Source organism: Pteropus alecto, unplaced genomic scaffold, assembly GCF_000325575.1.
Source record: "Pteropus alecto unplaced genomic scaffold, ASM32557v1 scaffold7, whole genome shotgun sequence".
Taxonomy (NCBI): domain Eukaryota; kingdom Metazoa; phylum Chordata; class Mammalia; order Chiroptera; family Pteropodidae; genus Pteropus; species Pteropus alecto.
Genome location: NW_006494614.1, coordinates 19,667,624 through 19,675,373, shown reverse-complemented (window position 1 = coordinate 19,675,373; position 7,750 = coordinate 19,667,624).

The window sequence follows — 7,750 nt, the reverse complement described above, 5'->3', positions numbered from 1 at the left end:
TTCTTATCTGAGAAAATAGTAAAATCCCAAAGGTAGTGCCTCTTTGGTACCTCTTGCCATCCACAAAATGAGCCTGAGTTTCATCTTAAGTTTTACATTTGGTTTCTTTTAGGAAAGCCTAAACTCTATCATCGGTAATCTACTTTGAATTGATAAATCATTAGAATTCTAATGGAAAAAAGAATAACACTAATTAGATTTCTGGTCAAGATGGCAGGGCAGGTAAATGCTGTGCTTGCCTTCTCTCAGACAGAGAAAGACAAATACTACATTATTTCACTTATACGTGGAATCGAAAGGACAAAACAAACAAACAAACAAAACAGAAACAAACTCATGATGTTGCCAGATGGGAGGGGGGTTGGAGTGTGTGTGTGTGTAAAAAGTGAAGGGATTAAGAAGTACAAATTAGTAGTTACAAAATAGTGACGGGGATGTAAAGTATAACAAGGAATATAGTCAATAATATTGTAATAACTATGTATGGTGTCAGATTGGTACTAGATTTATCAGGGCAATCACTTTGTAAGGTATATAAATGTCTAATAACTAAGTCGTAATACTGAAACTAATATAATATTATACATCAACTATAATTAAAAAATTTAAAAGTTATTTTTAAAAAAGAATGACACTAATGAAACATCAAAAGATATACTCAACCTCAGATATAAGATGGGTACAGTTTGATTTTCAGTTAACTGCATATTGGACTATATTATGTATAATATATAGTCTAATATGGACTATATATTTGAAGCATCTATTGTTGACTACTTTTGCTCTTTTACAGCTAAAATACTAAAGGACTTATCGCTATCAATGGGTGTCATCAATTTTTTAAGTAAAAAGCTATTTGAAAATTATAATTAGAGCTCCCATTTTAAAGGTCTTTGGAAACTATAATTTAAGTTTCTGAGGCACTGGTTATACAAGAAGTTCATTTCAAATCAACTCTCATGACTTCTTCATATCATTTCTATAAAGATAGCTACAACACCAGAATAACCAGAAATTATTTATAGCTTAAAGTTTAATAAAGCTATTTATTCTACCATTTTATGAAGATAAAGAAACACTAAAAGTTTCTTATAATCTATGATAAATATCAAAAGAGAATAAAACTTTAATAATAATAATAATAGTTTAATAATATTCATTGTAAGTCATAGAACTGGTTCACCAATCTTTTCTTTTGAGCTCTTCCCATATAGTTTTCTTCCTTACATCTCTAGATTTTTACGGCTACACACTAAAAATTAAGCCTTCTGTTGGTTTTCCCAAGGTAATTTCTTGGTGTTTTTGGAAAAAGGGAACCTGAGTTATGGCAACAAGGAAAAAAGAAGATCCACACAGAATTAAGTACCATGAATAAAGTATACATGCCAAAAGATGACATACTAATAGAATGAGACATTTAGGTCTTGATGTGCCAAAGCCGAATTGATTCAAGCTGCTCTTGAAGTAAGGATTCCTTGGAACTTTAATGTACAGATGATTCTGGCTAGGAAAAACATACCCCAAATAAAATCAAACATCACTGATGAAAGCTGGAAGAACTTCAAAAAAGGAATCCATATAACATTAGAGTAATAGAGAGTGTTCCTTAGCTTTGGAAGCCAAAGGATTCTTACACCTAGAGAAGCTATTCTAAACACAGACATCAATAAAATAATTATTCTCACTTTTAATGAGAATGACTACATTCATCTCAATTGACTTTTTTTCCTTCCTCATGATGACTGAAAACAATGAAGATAATCAAGTGGTGAGTACCATTCACTTATTTATATTTTGAAAATGTACCAAATTATGTTAGATAACTGTCCCTGAGCCTTCTCATAAATGTGTTCATCTAATATTTATGTGAATGTTATATTTTTGTGAATCACCATCTTTTGCATTTCTTTTAGAGATTTTACTTCAAAATTAAATATTTAATAAAAATTCTTCCAAATTTCACTGAGATTATTTTCTTCTCTTGTACATTTAGTCAATAAGATAACATATTATAGCCATCATTTCTTTTTCTATTGCTAAGCAAAATTTAGCTCTCAGTCTCTCTGCGTCTCTTTCTAAGTTTTTTTCTCCTCTCCACCAATTTCTTCGTTTGTTTTTCTCTGCTTACTTTCCCTCTATACTCTCTTATTTAGCCCTACATTTGACATTTTAGTAGCTACCCTTCTGAAAAAGTTCTAACAGCATATTAGAGTTCTCCAGGAAAGTAGTACTGTGTAAGCCAAATGAATAAATCTGGTTTAATTGAAAATTTATCTACTTTTCTATTTTTAAAAAGTAAAAGTTGTTTTTAAACCATCCTTTTCTGTGCTTTCAGAGAATTGGGAATGGGAAAAGTAAGTTATAAAAAAAAGTTTTCATTAGGAGTAGCAAAAATGGCAAGCCTTGTCATCTAATCCAACCTGCTGCTTTCTCTTTCAGATCGAAGAACTGAATGAGGACATTGACCTAGAAGTGTACCTACAGCATTCTAAATCTAGAGTCCACAGGGACACCAGGATTCTCAGGCTGCAACTCTCATCGCATGTTATTAATCAATGATGGCAATCCACTGCTATCTCTTCAGTGACTTTGTTCTCCTTACTTATAGCATTTGGAAAAAAGAAAACGGTTGCCTTCTCTCGCATGAACTCCTTACAATTCCAGTTCTCTCCAGTTTCCTGTGCCATTGCATCAGTTCTCCTTTTATCCAGATGAAATCCAGTCTTTGATTATGTATGGCTTGAGACAGAATTTTCTCTTAATATTCTTCTCTTACAAAGGTAAAATTTCTCCACAATGCCTGAGATGGTTTCCAATTCAACTTGTTTGTACTTGTATCTGTTTCCACTACCTAAAAATGGTGAGGCTTATCATCCAAACCAACCTTCCACTTTTACTTTCAGCTTTTTATGCTATGTTTGGTTTAGAGTCAGAAGATAATTTCCTGTCCTTGTTATAGGAGATGAAATAGAGGCTTGTAAAAGATAAAGCATTTTCCCCAAAGACCACTGAATCAGTTAGTGGCCAATCCAGTTCTAATTTCAATCCAGTTTTTTTCTTAAATCTTGTCCCCTGTATGTCAATCAGAGTCACGGAAGAAAAGAAATTTCTCCCGAAGAGTGCAAATGATAAGGTTTTAATAAAGAGATGATTTACAAAGGTATGAGCAAGTTAAGAAAAAAGAAACTAAGAATGGTAAAGCATCCAGAAACTATCAGTGGGAACTTGCTAATGGAAAGGCATTCAGGAAGAAAATGTCAGATGCTATTGTCAGAGTTCAGTGAGAGTTGAGCTCAGGAGAGGAAGACACCCAGTAAGAGATATAGTGTTGGAGGAAGAGGCTACTGCCAGAGATGAGACATTGAAAAGAATTGTCTTCTCTTCCCTCTGATCTCTAGCTGGTGCTGCTCATTGCCTAAACCCATTCCAAAGCCAGCCAGTAGAAGATTCCAAGTAATTTCTTCCTAAAGGATCAGTTTCCAGAGGCCAAGAGTAAGACTAGACCTAGGGGTTAAGGCTGGAGGGCAGAAAAAATGAGAATAACTGGCACATTTTATTTAGACATAATTGTGAATTAATGAATTATTCCCATTTAAAGGAGTCAGCTTAAAACTTAACTTGAAATTTCATCCTTGTGTAATCTTACTTATAAAAAGAGCATATGACCTCAAATACTCCTAAAAACTATAAGATTCTTTTGTTTTCTGGCCAACCAATCATCCAGCATCAGGAAATTCATGTTACTAAGCCTTGTACTTTCTAAAGTGTTGTATGAGCCTCCCCGGGAGAGTCTACGTAGACCCCATGAGAATTTCTAATGTTCTTTCTCATCAGAGGCTCCGTGGAAAAAGCTGACGAGAGGTCTGAACGTGCGATCAATGCAAGACATCCCGATTGGTGACCTAACTCTTTTCCTTGGTGATCATAGTCACTGATTCAAATGCAGCCCTAGCTCCACTGCTCCGAGGACTGAAAGTGCCCTTGTATCTCATCAAAGAAAAATATCCTTTGTTACTGATGTCTTTATATCCCATTGGGCTACAGCACTTTTATCAGCACTTTCTATCCCATGTCTCTAACGGTGCTTTAGCATTTGATCTCCTGCATACTTCCACCAACCAAAAGGATTCAAAGCTTCATTGTCTGTAATTTCAGTTACTAAGAGCATAAGTATATTGAGCTCGAATCATCAAATAGCCACACACTCCCATCCTTCAAATTCTGAAATAATCTTCACTCCTCCCCAGGGAAAATGCTACCTTCAATAATCAGGAATTACTAACCTATCGTCCTTAGGCCACACAGGTAGAGAACATTCAAGCCGAAGATATCTAGATTATATGTTCATGGTCTAATTTTCTCTTGTAAGTATTGCCGGCATCTCAGACAAAAAGTCCCTTGGCTTTCCATGATTTGGTCTAGACTGGGCCTGTCACACACATATACTGGTACAGCTTTTGGCCCCAAGAGTCCTCATAAAAGTGGAACAGATACTTATTTGGCCAGTCTGACCCATATAGTGGGAACCTCTACCTGTGGAATTCATGTCTATAAAAATGTGAGGACCAAAGGAGAGGTTTATGTTGAACTGTGATCTTAACTAGGCAGGTTTCTGGTTTTTACATTTCTTTTCTCAGCCCTTTATAATTCTATTTTCCTTCGTTTCACAGTATCTAATACCTTCATAGGTTCTTCCCCCATTTCCCTAATCAAACCTTGTTCCAAATTTCATTTGCCCTGAAATATAGATCATTGATAACAACTTAAAGTGTTATCGACCCTACACACACACACACACACACACAAGACTTGAATATAAGTGATATTCTAAGTCAGACATGCAAGAGGCAAGCCAAGTACCTGTGGAGACTGAGGTTGATCTCCAAAAGAAAAAGTTTTGACATCAAGTTCCCTGAGTTTATCACCTCCACTCAGCTCTGCCTTACTTTTCCTTTCCCACCCAAGAATTCTGGGATCCCTCTGTACCTCAAACATATCCAGATGCTGGCTTTCTTTAAAAAAAAAATAGAATAGAATAGCTTTACCGAGACATAATCCACACATTTAAAGTTAACAGTTCAGTGGTTTTTACTATATTTAGTAATACTAAATTCATGTATGGTATGATGTATTTTGGGGTATGTTTCCAAAGAAATTGTACAGTTTTACATTGTCTTCATCCAGCATCTGATGGTTCCAATTTCTCCACATCCTTCCTAACACTTATCTCTTTTTGATTATAACCATCTTAACGGATGTAAAGTGGTATCCCATTGTGGTTTTGATTTGCATTGCCCTGATGAATAATGATATTGAGCACTGTTTCCTATGCTTATTGGATATTTTTATACCTTCTTTGAAGTAATGTCCATTGAGATCAGATGCTCATTTTTTAATTTGTTATATATCTTTTTATTACTAGGTATCGATACACTCTTGCAAATATTTTCTCCAATACTATGGATCATCTTTTCACTTTCTTGATGGTATCTTTTAAAGCACAAAAGTTTTGAATTTTGATGAACTTTAATTTATCTACTTTTTATTTTGTTGCTTGTCTCACATTCAACAAGTTTTCGCCTAAAGCAAGGTAACAGAAATTTACTCCTATATTTATTTCTAATAGGTTTATAATTTTACCTCTTACATTTAGACCAATGATCTATTTTGAGTTAATTTGTGTATATGGTGCAAGGAGAGACTATTTTATTCTTTTGCATATGAATGTCCAGGAGTCCTAGTGTCATTTATTGAAAAGACTATTCTTTCCCCCATTGAATTGTCTGAATACTCTTGTCAAAAATCAAATCAACATAAATGTAAGGGTTTATTTATGAATTCTCTATTTCATTTCATTGTTCTATATGTATATCTTTATGCCTGTACCACACTGTCTTAAGTATTGAAGCTTTGCAGTAAGTTTTGAAATCAGGAAGTTTGGGTCCTCCAACTTTGTATTCTTTTTCAAGATTGTTTTAGCTATTCTAGCTTCCTCAAACATCCATATGAATTTTAGAAACATTTCTGCAAAATAATCCAGATGGGATTTTGATAAAGACTGTGTTTAATCTGTAGACCAATCCAAGAAATATTGTCGTCTTTACAATGTAAGATTTTTAAATCCAGGAATGTGGACAGTATCTCTACTTAATTAGAACCTCTATTTTCTCTCAACATTTTTTGTTGTTGTTTTCAGAGTATAACTGTTGTATTTCTTTTGTTAAATTTATTCTTATTTTATTCTTTTTGATGCCTTTGTAAATGGAATTTTTCTCAATTTAGTTATCTGGTTGTTCATTGCTAGTATAGAGAAATTCAATTGATTTGTGTATATTGATCCTGTATCTTGCAAATGCTCATCGCATTTATCAGTTCTCATAAATGAGATGAACAAGTTTTTAGTGGATTCCTTAAGATTTTCTATACATAACATTATATCATCTGCCAATAAATAAATCTTTCATTTCTTTTTCTTGCCTAATTTCTAGGGTAATGTGAGTAAAAAATGGCAAGAGTGATCATCTTTATCTTTTCCTGATCTTAAAGAAAAAGCACTCAGTCTACCACCATTAAGTTTGATTTTTGCTGTCAGTTTTTTTGTAGATTCCTTTATCAGGCTGAGAAAATTAGCTTCTATTTCAAGTTTGTTGAATATTTTTATCCTGAAGTAGCATTGGGTTTTGTTAAATGTTTTTTTCTGAGTATATGGAGGTGACTGTGTGGTTTTTGGTTCTTTGTTCTATTGATGTGGTATATTACATTAATTGATTTTCAACTGTTAAACAACCCCTGTATTCCTGAGATAAATCCCACTTGGTCATAATGTGTATCATTCCTTTTATACGCTACTGAATTTGGTTTGCTAGTATTTTGTTAAAGGTTTTAGTTTCTACATTTACAAAAAATATTGGTCTATAGCGTTTTGTTTTTCTTCTGATGTCTTTTAATCTAAAGTGTGTCTCATATAGACAGTCTATAGTTGGATCTCGTTTTTTTTTTATCCAGTCTGACAATTTCAGACTTGATTGTATTGTTCTAGTCACTCACATTTAATATTATTTCAATATCATTGAATTTACACCTGCTATTTGACTTTTTGTTTTCTGTTATGTCTCATGTCTTTTTTGTTCCTCTATTTCTCCCTTTACTGCTTCCTTTTACATTAAGTGTATATTTTCTAATGCAATATTTTAATTTCTCCTATGATTTTTTAACTATATTTTTGAGGTTACTCTAGGACTTACCATATACATCTTCACTTATCAGAATCTATTTCATATTTATAATAGCTTAATTTTAATGAGATATGGATAATTTCAGTGAGATATATATAGCTCTATTATTCATATATATATGTATATATATATTCCCTCTTTCTTCATATATATAAAACAAAAAGACAGTTCATTGTTATAAATTATTACTTTATATAATTTTATGTCTCTTAAAGAAACTGAGGGAAGACAGAAGAGCAATTATATATTTGTGGAATAACATATAAACCTTCTTATTTACCATTTTTGGTTCTCCTTATTTGTTCTACTGGATTCAAGTTAAAATTTGATGTAATTTACTTACTTGAATACAGCTTTGCTCCATCTACAAACTTTGTTATTGTTAAATATATTATATTTCTATATGTTATAGGCCCAACAATACAATGTATACATATTGTATTATACAGTTGCTTTTCAAATCAGTTAAAAGAAAAAGGAATATGCATTTCTTCTCATTTGTACTCTCTTTTATA